General features: G+C 38.7%; 1 protein-coding gene across 1 annotated transcript in view; it reads left to right on the forward strand.

The window, feature by feature from the left end:
- Positions 1-17,357, forward strand: part of LOC123752573 (nicotinamide phosphoribosyltransferase) — a 76,819-nt gene that overhangs the window by 49,474 nt on the left and 9,988 nt on the right. The gene's annotated exons all lie outside the window — the stretch shown is intronic.

The raw sequence follows: 17,357 nt of genomic DNA on the forward strand, positions 1-17,357 counted from the left end.
AAAATACATCCCAAAATGATAGAGAAGGTTAGGCTATTTCTACCCTCTTATATTACGGGTCCCTCAAGGGGCGGATAAATCCATTCATTACTCAAATATTCATCATATTTTACATAAACAAATGTAAAGTAACGGTGAAGTAAATGTCTCGTCGCTAGCTCCGTTTAACAGCCTATTAAAGGGATAGATCTTGGCAAGATCAGTTATCAAATGAAGAAATGTTGAAATTCGAAGTATTAATTATATATATATATATATATATATATAAATATATATATATATATATATATATATATATATATATATATATATATATATATATATAACTGAAAACTCACACCCCAGAAGTGACTCGAACCCATACTCCCAGGAGCCACGCAACTGGTATGTACAAGACGCCTTAATCCACTTGACCATCACGACCGGACATAATGAGGTGATAGCCGAGGCTATTTGAACCACCCCACCGCCGGCACTCGGATAGTAATCTTGGGCATAGCATTTTACCAAATCACCTCATTCTTTGGGGCACACGTGAGGAACACAAATGCGAACAAGCCTGAATGGTCCCCAGGACAATATGCAACTGAAAACTCACACCCCAGAAGTGACTCGAACCCATACTCCCAGGAGCCACGCAACTGGTATGTACAAGACGCCTTAATCCACTTGACCATCACGACCGGACATAATGAGGTGATAGCCGAGGCTATTTGAACCACCCCACCGCCGGCACTCGGATAGTAATCTTGGGCATAGCATTTTACCAAATCACCTCATTCTTTGGGGCACACGTGAGGAACACAAATGCGAACAAGCCTGAATGGTCCCCAGGACAATATGCAACTGAAAACTCACACCCCAGAAGTGACTCGAACCCATACTCCCAGGAGCCACGCAACTGGTATGTACAAGACGCCTTAATCCACTTGACCATCACGACCGGACATAATGAGGTGATAGCCGAGGCTATTTGAACCACCCCACCGCCGGCACTCGGATAGTAATCTTGGGCATAGTATTTTACCAAATCACCTCATTCTTTGGGGCACACGTGAGGAACACAAATGCGAACAAGCCTGAATGGTCCCCAGGACAATATGCAACTGAAAACTCACACCCCAGAAGTGACTCGAACCCATACTCCCAGGAGCCACGCAACTGGTATGTACAAGACGCCTTAATCCACTTGACCATCACGACCGGACATAATGAGGTGATAGCCGAGGCTATTTGAACCACCCCACCGCCGGCACTCGGATAGTAATGCCGGCGGTGGGGTGGTTCAAATAGCCTCGGCTATCACCTCATTATGTCCGGTCGTGATGGTCAAGTGGATTAAGGCGTCTTGTACATACCAGTTGCGTGGCTCCTGGGAGTATGGGTTCGAGTCACTTCTGGGGTGTGAGTTTTCAGTTGCATATTGTCCTGGGGACCATTCAGGCTTGTTCGCATTTGTGTTCCTCACGTGTGCCCCAAAGAATGAGGTGATTTGGTAAAATGCTATGCCCAAGATTACTATCCGAGTGCCGGCGGTGGGGTGGTTCAAATAGCCTCGGCTATCACCTCATTATGTCCGGTCGTGATGGTCAAGTGGATTAAGGCGTCTTGTACATACCAGTTGCGTGGCTCCTGGGAGTATGGGTTCGAGTCACTTCTGGGGTGTGAGTTTTCAGTTGCATATTGTCCTGGGGACCATTCAGGCTTGTTCGCATTTGTGTTCCTCACGTGTGCCCCAAAGAATGAGGTGATTTGGTAAAATGCTATGCCCAAGATTACTATCCGAGTGCCGGCGGTGGGGTGGTTCAAATAGCCTCGGCTATCACCTCATTATGTCCGGTCGTGATGGTCAAGTGGATTAAGGCGTCTTGTACATACCAGTTGCGTGGCTCCTGGGAGTATGGGTTCGAGTCACTTCTGGGGTGTGAGTTTTCAGTTGCATATTGTCCTGGGGACCATTCAGGCTTGTTCGCATATATATATATATATATATATATATATATATATATATATATATATATATATATATATATATATTATTAAATATGACCGAAAAAGTAAGATTAATAATTCTAACACGAATTTTCTCAATCTTTCGTACATTTTTTTTCACTGTTGGAGGTAAATCAAAAATCAATTCTCCAAAATTCATTTTTATTTCTAGTCTGACGCGACACGTGCGCGTTTCGTAAAACTTATTACATTTTCAAAGACTTTAGTTTACAAATACACAACTGAATAGAACTTACGCATCTCCGATTTTATATCTACATTTGAGTGAGGTGGAAGGGGTGATGTGGCATTAATCAACACAAGACAGAACAAGAGGTGGCATTAATAGGGTATTAATTTCATCAACACAAGACAGAACACGAAACAATGGGTATTGAATAGAAGTGTTTGTAGAAAGCCTATTGGTCCATATTTCTTGATGCTTCTATATTGGAGCGGAGTCTTGAGGTGGGTAGAATATAGTTGTGCAATAATTGGTTGTTGATTGCTGGTGTTGACTTCTTGATGTGTACACATCAAGACATCGAAACTTATAAGTTTAAAATCAAAATTTAAATTCAGTGTGGATAGCTTATTAACTAAGTCCACATTGTTTGTCAAGTGTGAGTTGGAAATAGTACCAACTATAGGGGACAAAACTTTGACTAACCACTTAGAGAGTTTATAAGCCGCCGAACCAATTGAACTAATAATCGGCCTTGCCGGATTATATGGCTTATGAGTTTTTATAAGACCATACATGTAAGGAAGAGAGGGGATCGACTTGTTAGCCTACATATCAACTCTTTATCGCCTTTACACAGTTTTAAGAGTTTTGTTAAATTGTGCAATCACTTTTTCAGTAGGATTTCTGTTAACCAATAAGCTATCCACACTGAATTTAAATTTTGATTTTAAACTTATAAGTTTCGATGTGACCTCTTTATTCACTAAAGTTCCTGTTGATGATCTGTTAGAATTTCTACGTGAGGAACTGCCTAAATATAATTTGAGCTTGCAGACCAATAAAGTATTGGAACTTATTAAATTGTGTATAAAAGACAATTATTTTAGTTTTAATGGAAAATTTTTCAAACAAACATTTGGTATGGCGATGGGCAATCCCCTGTCCCCAGTTTTAAGCAATTTGTATATGGAATTCTTTGAAACAAAAATCTTATCCAGGATTATCCCGGCTAATGTAGTTTGGTTTAGGTATGTTGATGATATTTTGTGCTTATGGCCGTGCAACAAAGACCAGATAGTTTTTCTTAATGAACTCAATTCTTTGGTACCTTCAATAAAATTCACTTGTGAGACTGAGGAGAATGGTACTCTTCCGTTTTTGGACATTATGATTCATAGAGTCAAAATATATATATATATATATATATATATATATATATATATATATATATATATATATATATATATATATATATATATATATATATATATATATATATATATATATGTTGTACCTAGTAGCCAGAACGCACTTCTCCGCCTACTATGCAAGGCCCAATTTGCCTAATAAGCCAAGTTTTCCTGAATTAATATATTTTCTCTAATTTTTTTCTTATGAAATGATAAAGCTACCCATTTCATTATGTATGAGGTCAATTTTTTTTATTGGAGTTAAAATTAACGTAGATATATGACCGAACCTAACCAACCCTACCTAACCTAACCTAACCTATCTTTATAGGTTAGGTTAGGTTAGGTAGCCGAAAAAGTTAGGTTAGGTTAAGTTAGGTAGGTTAGGTAGTCGAAAAACAATTAATTCATGAAAACTGGGCTTATTAGGCAAATCGGGCCTTGCATAGTAGGCTGAGAAGTGCGTTCTGGCTACTAGGTACGACACATATATATATATATATATATATATATATATATATATATATATATATATATATATATATATATATATATATATATATATATATATATATATATATATATATATATATATATATATATATATTAGTTGATTTTATACCCGCATTAGGTCAGGTGATAATACAATGAAGGTGAAAACATGGGGGGATACATAAGGGATAAACATAGGGCTGCAGAAGGCTTATTGGCCCATACGAGGCATCTCCTATCTAAACACAAAAATTAATCCAGTGTAATTGGCCTGTCTTCTGTGTTGGCATCGATATGTTCTTGTCTTATCCTTACTCTCATGGTGGGTAGAGTAAATAGTTCCGTGATTTGGGTGTTCATGGTAGGTCGCTCTATTCTTCTGTGAATTGCCCATAATTCATAATTGCCCATTGGCAATTCACATAAGAATAGAGCGACCTACCATGAACACCCAAATCACGGAACTATTTACTCTACCCACCATGAGAGTAAGGACAAGACAAGAACATATCGATGCCAACACAGAAGACAGGCCAATTACACTGGATTAATCTTTGTGTTTAGATAGGAGATGCCTCGTATGGGCCAATAAGCCTTCTGCAGCCCCTATGTTTATCCCTTATGTATCCCCCCATATATATATATATATATATATATATATATATATATATATATATATATATATATATATATATATATATATATATATATATATATATATATATATATATATATATATATATATATATATATATATATATATATATATATATATATAAAGTTGTATACTTAACTCTCGTGTTTAGGAGAGTTGTGCCTTAAGCAGAGACACTGTGTCTTCCCATATTAACAGGGACTTGATGAAATTAACGTCTAAATGACCCCTCACTTGCTCTGGTGCTCTTGGGAGGTGTTGATCTTTGGGGTATTTAAATACTCCGAAATTACCATCTCTTTTAAGGGTCTGAGCGGTGGTGCAGAGGGTTAAGGCGTACCTGTTATGCCAGTTGCTGGAAGGCTTCTGTGCTGGCTAGGGTTCGAGTCTCCTGGTGGGAAAGTGTTCTAAAGTTGTATACTTAACTCTCGTGTTTAGGAGAGTTGTGCCTTAAGCAGAGACACTGTGTCTTCCCATATTAACAGGGACTTGATGAAATTAACGTCTAAATGACCCCTCACTTGCTCTGGTGCTCTTGGGAGGTGTTGATCTTTGGGGTATTTAAATACTCCGAAATTACCATCTCTTTTAAGGGTCTGAGCGGTGGTGCAGAGGGTTAAGGCGTACCTGTTATGCCAGTTGCTGGAAGGCTTCTGTGCTGGCTAGGGTTCGAGTCTCCTGGTGGGAAAGTGTTCTAAAGTTGTATACTTAAATCTCGTGTTTAGGAGAGTTGTGCCTTAAGCAGAGACACTGTGTCTTCCCATATTAACAGGGACTTGATGAAATTAACGTCTAAATGACCCCTCACTTGCTCTGGTGCTCTTGGGAGGTGTTGATCTTTGGGGTATTTAAATACTCCGAAATTACCATCTCTTTTAAGGGTCTGAGCGGTGGTGCAGAGGGTTAAGGCGTACCTGTTATGCCAGTTGCTGGAAGGCTTCTGTGCTGGCTAGGGTTCGAGTCTCCTGGTGGGAAAGTGTTCTAAAGTTATATATATATATATATATATATATATATATATATATATATATATATATATATATATATATATATATATATATATATATATATATATATATATATATATATGAATTTTATTAGTTACCTAAATTTACCTGGTAACATGTATTAATATACGCAACAACATTCCACTTCGAAAACGACAGGAAGCCGGCGGCTTGTCAAAAGTTTTCCATAAGAACATAAGAACAAAGGTAACTGCAGAAGGCCTATTGGCCCATACGAGGCAGCTCCTATTCTATAACCACCCAATCCCACTCATATACTTGTCCAACCCGTGCTTGAAACAATCGAGGGACCCCACCTCCACAATGTTACGCGGCAATTGGTTCCACAAATCAACAACCCTGTTACTGAACCAGTATTTACCCAAGTCTTTCCTAAATCTAAACTTATCCAATTTATACCCATTGTTTCGTGTTCTGTCCTGTGTTGATACTTTTAATACCCTATTAATATCCCCCCGGTTATGTCCATTCATCCACTTGTAAACCTCTATCATGTCACCCCTAACTCTTCGCCTTTCCAGTGAATGCAACTTAAGCTTTGTTAATCTTTCTTCATATGAAAGATTTCTAATTTGGGGAATTAACTTAGTCATCCTACGCTGGACACGTTCAAGTGAATTTATATCCATTCTATAATATGGCGACCAAAACTGAACTGCATAATCTAAATGGGGCCTAACTAGAGCAAGATATAGCTTGAGAACCACACCAGGTGTCTTGTTACTAACGCTGCGATTAATAAATCCAAGTGTCCGATTTGCCTTATTACGAACATTTATGCATTTGTCCTGACGATTAAAGTGTTTTAACATAATTGTGTTTGAAAGAGGGTAGAATTCATATATATATATATATATATATATATATATATATATATATATATATATATATATATATATATATATATATATATATATATATATATTATTAAATATGACCGAAAAAGTAAGATTAATAATTCTAACACGAATTTTCTCAATCTTTCGTACATTACGCTTCACTGTTGGAGGTAAATCAAAAATCAATTCTCCAAAATTCATTTTTATTTCTAGTCTGACGCGACACGGGCGCGTTTCGTAAAACTTATTACATTTTCAAAGACTTTTAGTTCACAAATACACAACTGAATAGAACTTACGTATCTCCGATTTTATATCTACATTTGAGTGAGGTGGGAGGGGTGATGTGGCATTAACACAAGCCAGAACAAAAGGGGATATTAATAGGGTATTAAAAGTATCAACACAAGACAGAACACAAACAATAGGTATTGAATAAAAGTGTTTGTAGAAAGCCTATTGGTCCATATTTCTTGATGCTTCTATATTGGAGCGGAGTCTTGAGGTGGGTAGAATATAGTTGTGCAATAATTGGCTGTTGATTGCTGGTGTTGACTTCTTGATGTGTAGTGCCTCGCAAACGTCAAGATGCCTGCTATCGCTGTATCTATCGATGATTTCTGTGTTGTTTACTAGGATTTCTCTGGCGATGGTTTGGTTGTGGGAAGAGATTATATGTTCCTTAATGGAGCCCTGTTGCTTATGCATCGTTAAACGCCTAGAAAGAGATGTTGTTGTCTTGCCTATATACTGGGTTTTTTGGAGCTTACAGTACCCAAGTGGGCATTTGAAGGCATAGACGACGTTAGTCTCTTTTAAAGCGTTCTGTTTTGTGTCTGGAGAGTTTCTCATGAGTAGGCTGGCCGTTTTTCTGGTTTTATAGTAAATCGTCAGTTGTATCCTCTGATTTTTGTCTGTAAGGATAACGTTTCCATTAACAATATCTTTCAGGACCCTTTCCTCCGTTTTATGAGCTGTGGAAAAGAAGTTCCTGTAAAATAGTCTAATAGGGGGTATAGGTGTTGTGTTAGTTGTCTCTTCAGAGGTTGCATGGCTTTTCACTTTCCTTCTTATGATGTCTTCGACGAAACCATTGGAGAAGCCGTTATTGACTAGGACCTGTCAATAGTCGACTTGCTTCCATTCTGAGCTGTGGCTGAGAGCACGGTCAACATATGCGTTAACAACACTCCTCTTGTACCTGTCAGGGCAGTCGCTGTTGGCATTTAGGCACATTCCTATGTTTGTTTCCTTAGTGTAGACTGCAGTGTGGAAACCTCCGCCCTTTTTCAGGACTGTTACATCTAGAAAGGGCAGCTTCCCATCCTTTTCCATCTCGTAAGTGAAACGCAGCACGGAACTCTGCTCAAATGCCTCCTTCAGCTCCTGCAGATGTCTGACATCAGGTACCTGTGTAAAAATGTCGTCAACATACCTGCAGTATATGGCCGGTTTCAAGTTCATGTCGACTAAGACTTTTTGCTCGATGGTACCCATGTAGAAGTTTGCAAACAGGACACCTAGGGGAGAACCCATGGCGACCCCATCTACTTGCTTATACATGTGCCCATCCGGGCTCAAGAAGGGTGCCTCTTTAGTACAAGCTTGGAGTAGTTTCCTCAGAATATTTTCTGGTATGTCAAGAGGAGTACAGGCTGGATCACGATACACTCTGTCGGCTATCATTCCGATTGTCTCGTCCACAGGTACGTTGGTAAACAGCGATTCTACGTCCAACGAGGCTCTTATCCCTGTGGCCCGTGTGCCCCGCAGTAAGTCAACAAATTCCTTTGGAGACTTCAGGCTGAAGGCGCAAGGAACATAAGGAGTCAGCAGGCCGTTGAGTCGCTTCGCCAGTCTGTACGTGGGTGTGGGTATCTGGCTAATGATTGGCCGAAGTGGGTTTCCTGGCTTGTGCGTCTTGACATTTCCATACGCATATCCAGGTTTATATTCCCCAATGATCTTTGGCAGGTGGAGTCCGGATTTCTTGGCGTTCACAGTTTCGATCAGTTTGTTGACCTTTGCTTTTAATTCGGCTGTAGTGTCCTTCGTTACCCTTTGGAACTTAGTTTGGTCAGAGAGTATGATGTTCATTTTCGCCAGATATTCGTCTTTTTTAAGAATGACATATATTGGCGACTTGTCACCTCTCCTGACAACTATCTCCTTGTTCTCACGAAGGCTTTTAGCTGCCGCTTTAAGCTCGGGGGACAGTATGGTGCTTCTGTAGTTGCCTCGATTCTTTCCTCCTTCTGCAATAAGTTCTGCTTGTAAGGTATCTTTGGTAGTGACCTTCTTTTGTGTCTCGAGGTCGAATATGTCGTCCAACAGAATTTCCAACTCTACTTTCCGGGCCATCTCACTCGGTCTGGACATAACATGACAGTTTATGCCCAGATTTAGGAGAGTGACTTGGTCCTCAGTGAGGTTAATTCCAGCAAGGTTCAGGAAGCCATCTCTTGGTCGTGGAATTGCCATAGGTCCTCCATATAATGTTGTTAGTTTCTTGATAATCCTTGTTTCAGTGCTGAGGTGATGTTGGTCTGTGAGGATGTCGAGGTGTTGTTCAATGCGGGTACGGATACTATGGTCAATGTTGCTATTTCTCCACTCGTTTGCAGCATGAAGTAGTTGCGTTTTGTTGTCTTTGATATCATTCTCTGCCTTGTATATCTGATCACGAATCAGATCCTGGCGATATTTTATTGTGAAGGCTTGATTTCTTGTTGCTGGGTCGTGCGCTTTAATATTAGTATATTTTGGTAGCAGTCTTTCCTGTAGACATATATTATTAAATATGACCGAAAAAGTAAGATTAATAATTCTAACACGAATTTTCTCAATCTTTCGTACATTACGCTTCACTGTTGGAGGTAAATCAAAAATCAATTCTCCAAAATTCATTTTTATTTCTAGTCTGACGCGACACGGGCGCGTTTCGTAAAACTTATTACATTTTCAAAGACTTTTAGTTCACAAATACGAGTGGAGAAATAGCAACATCGACCATAGTATCCGTACCCGCATTGAACAACACCTCGACATCCTCACAGACCAACATCACCTCAGCACTGAAACAAGGATTATCAAGAAACTAACAACATTATATGGAGGACCTATGGCAATTCCACGACCAAGAGATGGCTTCCTGAACCTTGCAGGAATTAACCTCACTGAGGACCAAGTCACTCTCCTAAATCTGGGCATAAACTGTCATGTTATGTCCAGACCGAGTGAGATGGCCCGGAAAGTAGAGTTGGAAATTCTGTTGGACGACATATTCGACCTCGAGACACAAAAGAAGGTCACTACCAAAGATACCTTACAAGCAGAACTTATTGCAGAAGGAGGAAAGAATCGAGGCAACTACAGAAGCACCATACTGTCCCCCGAGCTTAAAGCGGCAGCTAAAAGCCTTCGTGAGAACAAGGAGATAGTTGTCAGGAGAGGTGACAAGTCGCCAATATATGTCATTCTTAAAAAAAACGAATATCTGGCGAAAATGAACATCATACTCTCTGACCAAACTAAGTTCCAAAGGGTAACGAAGGACACTACAGCCGAATTAAAAGCAAAGGTCAACAAACTGATCGAAACTGTGAACGCCAAGAAATCCGAACTCCACCTGCCAAAGATCATTGGGGAATATAAACCTGGATATGCGTATGGAAATGTCAAGACGCACAAGCCTGGAAACCCACTTCGGCCAATCATTAGCCAGATACCCACACCCACGTATAGACTGGCGAAGCGACTCAACGGCCTGCTGACTCCTTATGTTCCTTGCGCCTTCAGCCTGAAGTCTCCAAAGGAATTTGTTGACTTACTGCGGGGCACACGGGCCACAGGGATAAGAGCCTCGTTGGACGTAGAATCGCTGTTTACCAACGTACCTGTGGACGAGACAATCGGAATGATAGCCGACAGAGTGTATCGTGATCCAGCCTGTACTCCTCTTGACATACCAGAAAATATTCTGAGGAAACTACTCCAAGCTTGTACTAAAGAGGCACCCTTCTTGAGCCCGGATGGGCACATGTATAGGCAAGTAGATGGGGTCGCCATGGGTTCTCCCCTAGGTGTCCTGTTTGCAAACTTCTACATGGGTACCATCGAGCAAAAAGTCTTAGTCGACATGAACTTGAAACCGGCCATATACTGCAGGTATGTTGACGACATTTTTACACAGGTACCTGATGTCAGACATCTGCAGGAGCTGAAGGAGGCATTTGAGCAGAGTTCCGTGCTGCGTTTCACTTACGAGATGGAAAAGGATGGGAAGCTGCCCTTTCTAGATGTAACAGTCATGGAAAAGGGCGGAGGTTTCCACACTGCAGTCTACACTAAGGAAACAAACATAGGAATGTGCCTAAATGCCAACAGCGACTGCCCTGACAGGTACAAGAGGAGTGTTGTTAACGCATATGTCGACCGTGCTCTCAGCCACAGCTCAGAATGGAAGCAAGTCGACGAAGAACTCTGTAGGGTAAGGCAGGTCCTAGTCAATAACGGCTTCTCCAATGGTTTCGTCGAAGACATCATAAGAAGGAAAGTGAAAAGCCATGCAACCTCTGAAGAGACAACTAACACAACACCTATACCCCCTATTAGACTATTTTACAGGAACTTCTTTTTCACAGCTCATAAAATGGAGGAAAGGGTCCTGAAAGATATTGTTAATAGAAACGTTATCCCTACAGACAAAAATCAGAGGATACAACTGACGATTTACTATAAAACCAGAAAAACGGCCAGCCTACTCATGAGAAACTCTCCAGACACAAAACAGAACGCTTTAAAAGAGACTAACGTCGTCTATGCCTTCAAATGCCCACTTGGGGACTGTAAGCTCCAAAAAACCCAGTATATAGGCAAGACAACAACATCTCTTTCTAGGCGTTTAACGATGCATAAGCAGCAGGGCTCCATTAAGGAACATATAATCTCTTCCCACAACCAAACCATCGCCAGAGAAATCCTAGTAAACAACACAGAAATCATCGATAGATACAGCGATAGCAGGCGGCTTGACGTTTGCGAGGCACTACACATCAAGAAGTCAACACCAGCAATCAACAGCCAATTATTGCACAACTATATTCTACCCACCTCAAGACTCCGCTCCAATATAGAAGCATCAAGAAATATGGACCAATAGGCTTTCTACAGACACTTTTATTCAATACCCATTGTTTGTGTTCTGTCTTGTGTTGATACTTTTAATACCCTATTAATATCCCCTTTTGTTCTGTCTTGTGTTAATGCCACATCACCCCTCCCACCTCACTCAAATGTAGATATAAAATCGGAGATACGTAAGTTCTATTCAGTTGTGTATTTGTGAACTAAAAGTCTTTGAAAATGTAATAAGTTTTACGAAACGCGCCCGTGTCGCGTCAGACTAGAAATAAAAATGAATTTTGGAGAATTGATTTTTGATTTACCTCCAACAGTGAAGCGTAATGTACGAAAGATTGAGAAAATTCGTGTTAGAATTATTAATCTTACTTTTTCGGTCATATTTAATAATATATGTCTACAGGAAAGACTACTACCAAAATATACTAATATATATATATATATATATATATATATATATATATATATATATATATATATATATATATATATATATATGTATATATATATATATATATATATATATATATATATATATATATATATATATATATATATATATGTATATATATATATATATATATATATATATATATATATATATATATATATATATATATATATATATATATCTGAAAACTCACACCGGTCGTGATGGTCAAGTGGATTAAGGCGTCTTGTACATACCAGTTGCGTTGCTCCTGGGAGTATGGGTTCGAGTCACTTCTGGGGTGTGAGTTTTCAGTTGCATATTGTCCTGGGGACCATTCAGGCTTGTTCGCATATATATATATATATATATATATATATATATATATATATATATATATATATATATATATATATATATATATGTATATATATATATGAATTCTACCCTCTTTCAAACACAATTATGTTAAAACACTTTAATCGTCAGGACAAATGGAAAACTTTTGACAAGCCGCCGGCTTCCTGTCGTTTTCGAAGTGGAATGTTGTTGCGTATATTAATACATGTTACCAGGTAAATTTCGGTAACTAATAAAATTCCCCCAGTCTATCGAATAAAAAATTCTATCGAATTCATATGTTTGAAAAGAGCAGAGCTCTCTTCCCCATATCTGATAGGCGTTGTTGTAGTCCGTGCATAAAACTCATCTGGGAACCCTTTATCATTATAGTTGGTTACACTTCAGCGTAACAAGTAGGTTTGGTAAGTATGATTTTTTCTCTTTATAAATCCCTGATATAATATTTGGGGAAGTACAAATGACAACCGATGCCTAGGGTGTCAGATTTACAGATTTTTTTCGAGGGACACTTAGCTTATTGAAACAATAGCCAAATCAACCCATATTCTAAAAAGAGAGAACCTATAGCTACTATGAATCAAATGGACAAAATTTGGGCTGTAGTATCCAAAAGAGGTTTACGTTTTATACAATGGACCACTATAAAGAGCAAACCAAATAATAGAACAGTGATAATAAGCCTAAAAACCAGTCCTAGGCATAAATAAGCAACCCTAGACACATAACCCACAAATCTGAAAATAATATAATTGTCATGTCATAATGTGGACCATTATCAACTCATGCAATGGTAACATGACTTGCTAATGGTACAGGAAGAACCGAAACGTCGTCGCTTCTTTTATTTTTCAGATGTGTGGGTTGAGTGTCTAATTTTCATCCACGTTATTGCGACTTAATATCCACGTAAGCAATCCTAGTCAAAATATGGCAGCCAAAGCCTTAGTACATCTGCATTATGTACATTTAGAACATACGCATGTAATATACAAGGCCTAGGGAAGTTAATAATTTGTACTTCCATTTGTAGTAATAATTGATACTGTCACTTTGTGATGACAGATTGACAGGTTGGCCTAACGGTATGGGAGCTGGTGTTGAAGTCGGGATAAAAGTCAAGAATGTCTTCAGACATATGCATCGGTTCCAGGTCACAATCTACGCATCATCGTGAATGTTTGAAATTCATAATATTGGAAGGATTTTCCTACATAAGCCATCACTTGGTGGTAAAGCTGTACGGGGGGTTGGTGTTGGCGAGGTTGTGTAACATGCAACATACAGAGGTTGCAGCCATGTAAGATGCAGGTTGGGCGCTAATACGAGCTCTTCACTCTTGCAGACATGCAACATTGATGGGTACAGTTGTCCTCTGTCGGAGATCAGGGAGTTTGTAATAGCACAATATGTTGGACAAGTGTTGATGGACACTATGTTTGGACACGTGTTGATGGACACTATGTTTGGACACATGTTGATGGACACTATGTTTGGACACGTGTTGATGGACACTATGTTTGGACACATGTTGATGGACACGTGTTGATGGACACTATGTTTGGACACGTGTTGATGGACACAATGTTTGTCCAGGTGTTGATGGACACTATGTTTGGACACATGTTGATGGACACTGTGTTTCGACACGTGTTGATGGACATTGTGTTTGGCCACGTGTTGATGGACACTATGTTTGGACACATTTGGTTAGAAATGTTAAAAAAGAGATAAGGAAAGCAAAAAGAAACTATGAAGTTCGCATACTAGGGCAAGCAAAGACAAATCCTAAAGAGTTTTTTCAGTTATATCGTACTAAGACTAGGGAAAGGATAGGTCCATTAAAAACTGAAACAGGTCAATTAACAGATAGTGATGAAGAGATGAGTAGTATTTTTAATAAATATTTTGTATCTGTATTTACTAAAGAGGAACTTAACAATATGCCTTCAGCCGAACAAGTCTATGTGGGTGGGGACGAGGACAGGTTGACGAGTTTAACAGTTACCAGGGAGGATGTTCTTAAACAAATAGTAAAACTCAAACCAAACAAATCCCCAGGGCCGGATGAAGTGTTTACCAGGGTGCTTAAAGAATGCAAAGAGGAGCTTTGTGACCCACTGTCAACCATATTTAATAAATCAATAGAGTCAGGCAGAGTGCCAGAGTTTTGGAAAGTTGCTAATGTGATACCAGTTTTTAAGAAAGGAGGTAGATCACTTGCGTCTAACTATCGACCAATTAGCCTAACGTCTATTGTGGGAAAGTTACTCGAATCTATAATAGCAAATAAAATTCGTCTTCATCTTGAAAAAAATAAATTAATAATTGAGTCGCAACATGGTTTTGTAAATGGCCGTTCATGTTTAACAAATTTGTTATCTTTTTATTCTAGCATAGTTGAGGCAGTTGATAGTGGTAAGGATTGTGATGTTGTATACCTTGACTTTAGCAAAGCTTTTGATACAGTGCCACATGAAAGACTGATTAAAAAGATAGAGTCTCATGGTATTGGGGGTGCTATATTAAGCTGGATTAGGGCATGGCTATACCAAAGGAAACAGAGAGTTAGTATAAATGGAATCAAGTCAGAGTGAGAAAATGTTGTAAGTGGAGTGCCTCAAGGCTCTGTCCTGGGACCTCTGTTGTTTATAATATATATATAAATGATTTAGATTCAGGTTTGAGTAGCAACATTTGCAAATTTGCCGATGATACGAAAATCGGTAGGGAAATTAATTCGGAGGAGGACTCACTATCACTTCAAGTTGATCTAGATAGGGTTTTGAAATGGTCAAAGGATTGGCAGATGCAGATTAATGCTGATAAATGTAAAGTTCTGTGGTTAGGTAATGATGATAGGGTTACAAGATACGAGCTAGATAGTGTTGAGATTGCGAAGTCGAATTGCGCGAAAGGGATCTGGGAGTTATGATTAGTAAGAATTTAAAACAAAAGGATCAATGCATAAATGTTCGTAATAAGGCAAATCGGACACTTGGATTTATTAATCGCAGCGTTAGTAACAAGACACCTGGTGTGGTTCTCAAGCTATATCTTGCTCTAGTTAGGCCCCATTTAGATTATGCAGTTCAGTTTTGGTCGCCATATTATACAATGGATATAAATTCACTTGAACGTGTCCAGCGTAGGATGACTAAGTTAATTCCCCAAATTAGAAATCTTTCATATGAAGAAAGATTAACAAAGCTTAAGTTGCATTCACTGGAAACATGAATGATATTATGACGGGAAATGGAAACAAACCCATTATTTGTATTAGTGCAGGGGGTAATGATGTTGGACGAGTTAGGAGTGAGGAACTAATACAGAGATTCAGGACAGCCATTGAATTAGTTAGGAGCAAGGGAGGAATCCCGATCATATGTGGCATTCTTCCAAGAAAGGGAGTGGGAAATGAATGGATGTCACGGGCACTTGGTGTCAATTGCCGGCTGGAAAGACATTGCAAATCAAATGCAATATCTTTCATAGACAACTGGGAACACTTCTATGGAAGAAATGAAATGTATGCTCGTGATGGGGTGCATCTATCGAGAGCTGGGGTTGTTGCTGTTGCGAACTCGTTGGAAGAAGTGGTTAGAGGTGTTTGTTTGGGTTTAAACTGTTAGTAGATAGAGGTATGGGAATTGATTTGGAGGAAAGAGGTAATAAAAGTATGTGTTTGTGGGAGAAAGGAATTGGCAAAATGATCAGGGAAAGAGAAGGGCCTCAAAATAACAATTCACTTAGGGTATATTACACTAACAGTAGAAGTCTAAGAAATAAAATTAACGATTTAAATGCTCTTGTCTGCACAGAAAAAAATAGATATTATTGCACTTACCGAAACGTGGATGAATGTAGAAAATAGAGAACTATTAGCTGAATATCAAATAAATGGATTTAAACTATTTCACACAGACAGATATATTAGACGAGGAGGGGGAGTAGCCATATATGTTAGGGACAATTTGAAATGTAGTCTCAAAGAGGGAATCAAAACTGAGCCACACACAGAAACTATTTGGATAGAATTATACGAAAAAGCAAATAATATTATAATAGGAGTTATATATAGGCCACCAAATTTAGACAGAATGGAAGCAAAGCATATATGGGAAGAAATATCTAGGGCATCTAGATCTAACAGTATTTACGTCATGGGTGACTTTAATTTTAGTGGAATAAACTGGTTGAACAAAACAGGGAATAGTGAAGCAGAAAATTTTCTAGAATTAATTGACGATTGCTTTCTTATGCAACACATTAAGGAACCAACACGGGAAAATAATATTTTAGATTTAGTGTTAACTAACAGGGAAACACAAATTAATGACATCGAAATAGGGAGTGAGCTAGGGAACAGTGATCACAAAGAAATCAGATTTAGTGTAGAATGGAATAGACCTGTAGGAGAAAATTCTGTTAAAGTGCCAGATTTTCGAAAAGCTGATTTTAATAGCCTAAGAAATTTTTTGGGCCAAATTGATTGGAAAGTCTTGGGTATGGGGTGGGGGCCGGTCTTGGAGCGAGACATGAACCCAGCGATAGGTAACTTAAATGGGGATTTCGATGTGGATTCAGTATATAACTTATTTAAAAATATTCTAAACAAAGCACAGGAACGTAGTATACCATACAAATTGAATAGATCGAATACTAATGACCCAAAGTGGATAACAAAGAATTTGAAGAACCTTATAGGTAAAAAGAGAGCTTGGTACAAAAGGATTAAAAATGGGGAGGTCACTTTAGAACAGGAATTCGTACAACTGGTTAGAAATGTTAAAAAGAGATAAGGAAAGCGAAAAGAAACTATGAAGTTCGCATAGCAGGGCAAGCAAAGACAAATCCTAAAGGGTTTTTTTAGTTATATCGTACTAAGACTAGGGAAAGGATAGGTCCATTAAAAACTGAGACAGGTCAAATAACAGATAGTGATGAAGAGATGAGTAGTATTCTTAATAAATATTTTGTATCTGTATTTACTAAAGAGGAACATAACAATATGCCTTCAGCCGAACAAGTCTATGTGGGTG

Source organism: Procambarus clarkii, chromosome 54, assembly GCF_040958095.1.
Source record: "Procambarus clarkii isolate CNS0578487 chromosome 54, FALCON_Pclarkii_2.0, whole genome shotgun sequence".
Lineage (NCBI taxonomy): Eukaryota > Metazoa > Arthropoda > Malacostraca > Decapoda > Cambaridae > Procambarus > Procambarus clarkii.